Genomic DNA, 3539 nt, shown 5'->3' on the forward strand with positions numbered 1-3539 from the left:
TATATATATATATATATATATATATATATATATATATATATATATATATATATATATTCACAAACCTTCTCCTTGATACAGAGCTTTCATTGAGAAACCATGGAAAACCAATTGAAATATCCTAAAGTCTGAGATTTTTTAAGAGTGCAGAAGACGCATTTTCTGGGCAGCCGTGCCAGGCTGGGAGCACCCCTGACGGACGGGGATTGCGTTGCCCTGCTGTTCCCGAACTGGAACAGGTCGCAATACTACGAGCCGGGCTGTGAGCAGCGCGCTCCCCCGCGGCGGGGGCGGAGGAGTGAGCGCTGCCCGAGGCCCGGCGCTCCCCCCGCCGCTTCGCCGTGGGCTGGCCCAGGACCCGCTCCTCGCAGTCCCGCCGCGCCCGCGTCTCTCCGAGCGGCCGCGGTCGGACACTACATTTCCCGGCGTGCCGCGCGGGCCGGGCCGTACCGTGTGCGGGGTGGAGGGGGAGCGGCGCGGGGCGCTCGAGTTGAAGTGCCGGCGAGGCGGTAAGTGCCGGTCTGAGCGCCGGCGGAGCGGCCGGAGCGGGCGCGTCCGGGCGCGGCTCCCCCGCCAGCCCGCGCTGCCCGCGCTGCCGCCTCGGCCCGGTTCGGCCCCTCCGCGGGGCAGGGGGCTCCAGGCCCAGCAGCAATTGCCCCCGCAGGCACGGCCCCGCGGGCAGGGCCCCGTCTTCCGCGGGGCTCGGCGGGGCCGGGGCTGTTCACGCGAGTGGGAGCGGCGCGGGGCGCGGGCGCTGCGGCGGGAGGCCCAGCCCGGGCCGGGGCGCCTGAAGGAGAACCGAGAGCAGCCGGCGCCAGCTCCTCGTGTCCTTCACGGGCACACCCCGGGCGCGGCGGCGGACGCGGCCTGTGCGGGGCTCTGGGGGCGGTGGGTGCGGGACCCCGCTGCCCTCGGGGCGGTCGGCGCTCCCCGCCGCTCCCCCGGCGTCGGCACAGGGCACGGGCCGGAGCAGGTGGCGGTGGGGTCACCTTCCCGCAGGGAGCCGGCATCGTGCCGGCTGCCCCTGGCGGGAATAGAAGCCCGGCTGGAAGACAAGGGAGCCTCACGTGTGCGAAGTTGTGTGAAAGTCAAACGTGCCACTTCACGGAGGTGAAAGAAAAACTGGAGGTGATCCATCAACGCAGGGCTTAATAACGGGAGGTAGTGAAATCCCGAGGCGTGTTTCACAGCTGACAGGGTCCTTAAGATACCCCTAGGGGTGTCGTAATGGCTCATTTACATGGAAAAGGCTTCTCGACACCTTATGCAAAACTGTGAAATACAATTTATTTCTGACAATTCCATTTATGTAGCTTATAGTGGAGGGGGGTTAATTATTCCCTTTTTATTGGTACAACACGTTAAGCATGAAAGCAGGAACTTTCTTGCTGAAGAATTCAGCTGCTCTGCCTGTTTATTTGCTACCTAAAGTTCCTATCTTTTGTTCCTGACGTACAGCTGGTGGGTATGGCAATAGATGTGATGTCACAAACTGCAAATTATACCTTCAGGTAGAAATAAGATGTAAGAACAGATGGACTTGCATCTTGCTTTCAATAAAATGTTCTTTTAGCAATCGAGAAAGCGAATGAAAAATAATGAAAAAGAGAGGTGTATTTTGTGGGTTAAAAAAATGTCACTGCACCTTTCGCTTTTCAATAAATTAAATTTTACAGAAACATACAATGATCAGAAATAGTTTAATTAAAACACATTGCAAAAAGTTATTTTTTAAGGTGATGGAGGATACAAGAGATGTCTGTAAGAGAAGAGATTGGTCCTCCAGGAAAAAGCCACAACATTTCTAGAATTCCACTGAGGTTTTATAAGTTAGTATAAGAATTTAGACAACTCAATTCCAATTAAACATTGATAAATTTATTAAGCAAGCAGTAATAAAGCAAACAGCGCTGGGTGGCCTGGGGGGCAGTTGCCCCGCCCGAGACACACACTGAAAATGTAGTAAATGTTCCTTTTTATACATTTCCAAGTCCCGAGTTTTGAATGCAGCTGCGTTGAGGCTTGAGTTCATGGCTCCTTGTTAAGTGGTCATCTGGGATTTGTCAAAGATGAAAGCTGCAGTTCTCATCAGCTGTAAATTTTACCAATACTGATACTTGTTTGTTTAGCAAGATGTCTGCAATTATTTTTACTGACACTTGCTTAATTAACAGGATGTCCATGAAACTTATCTTGTTGAATTATAAGAAAAGTTCCTTATTCCCTCATACACATAAGATTTTATGAACAAAGTTAGCAATCTATTACATGAGGCATGGGGAGGAAGGCAGCTTTTTTTTGGGAGGTGCGTGTTCATTTGGCTGCAGTGAAGGGTCCAGGATTATTTTCTCTTGAGTCTGATCGTGGATTCAAAGGAGTCCTGGTCAGTCAGCTACCTATTCTGACAGGAGAAAAAGCTGGGGTGCTGCAGGCAGCTCTGACAGGCATTGACAGAATATGTCTCAGCTTTTCTGCCTCACAGTTACCTAGGGCTTGTAAGAAAATAAAAGGAAATAATAAATTTTGGCTAAGGTTTGTGTACAGAGGTCTCTTGTGTTATATTATCTTATTTCACTGATTGTGTTCTTGTGAACTCTTTTTGAAAGACTTGACCTGTGTCACCACATGTTTTTTGGTTACAAGGCTTCCAAGAGAAAAAGCAGAAGCCAGACTGACCCTGTTAAAGCTTTGCAATGAGAAGTAGGAAAGTTTCTCAATCAAGTCTAGGAGTGGGAGGATTAGAGGACTCCATCTTGATGGGGTAAGAGCCTGCACTCTGTCAGGGGTGCTCTTGAGAGCTTGCAGTGTAGATGACCGTGCCTTTTGATTTGTGGTACAAGCAGAAAGAATGGTCAACCATATTTTATGTCCAATACCACCCATAGGAAAAGGAAAGAAAAATGTACCTAATTTGTTATTTTTTTTTCATGTCTGAATCCTTTAAGGTGACATAAAGAAATGTGATATATATATATTACATGTAACAAGTTACATGTTTACACTACTTTATGTACTGCAAACAATGAATGTAGTGATTCAAAATACGTAATGTAGGAAATGTGTTCAATCCCCACCCTTGTCTCTCAGAGAGAAAGTGATCGAGAAGTGTCTCACTTCGGGTGTGTGCTGGGCCTATGACAGAGCCAGGAATAGGCTGTTAATTCCTGCAGATGTCTGTTCTGCAGGAACTGGCACTTGAATGGGACAATGATTATGAGAAAACAAATCTCGCTGGGTCCCTCTGATCAGGTCCCCTATCCCCTGCATTACTCTCTGACTGCTGGAGTCGCACACAACCACCTGGGATGCATGGCCTCTTCCTAGACCCCTTCTCAGCAGTGAGGAGCTTCTAGAACTAGCCTGGCAGAGTTTCTAACAAGTTTTGGATGCTCTTCATGTTGCAAGAGCTCTTTTTAAACCCTGCTTTTTTATATCTTCTGTTATCCCCTTGCAGTCTGCCTATGCTGTGGTATTTTCAAGAATTTGCATTGAAGAAGGGACCTATTGCTAGGACCAGAATTGACTTTTGATGATCTCAT

At 49.1% G+C, this 3539-nt stretch overlaps 1 protein-coding gene across 1 annotated transcript in view; it reads left to right on the plus strand.

The window, feature by feature from the left end:
- Window positions 1–432: 432 nt before the first annotated feature.
- ADCK1 (aarF domain containing kinase 1) overlaps window positions 433–3539 on the plus strand; it is an 81892-nt gene continuing 78785 nt past the window's right edge. Inside the window, 1 exon segment of the mRNA XM_027883674.1 lies at window positions 433–509. The gene's annotated coding sequence lies outside the window, so the exon portion shown is untranslated.

This window comes from Empidonax traillii, unplaced genomic scaffold (assembly GCF_003031625.1).
Source record: "Empidonax traillii isolate 1590-97213 ecotype Southwest subspecies unplaced genomic scaffold, ASM303162v1 scaffold132:size1788729, whole genome shotgun sequence".
Classification (NCBI taxonomy): Eukaryota; Metazoa; Chordata; class Aves; order Passeriformes; family Tyrannidae; genus Empidonax; species Empidonax traillii.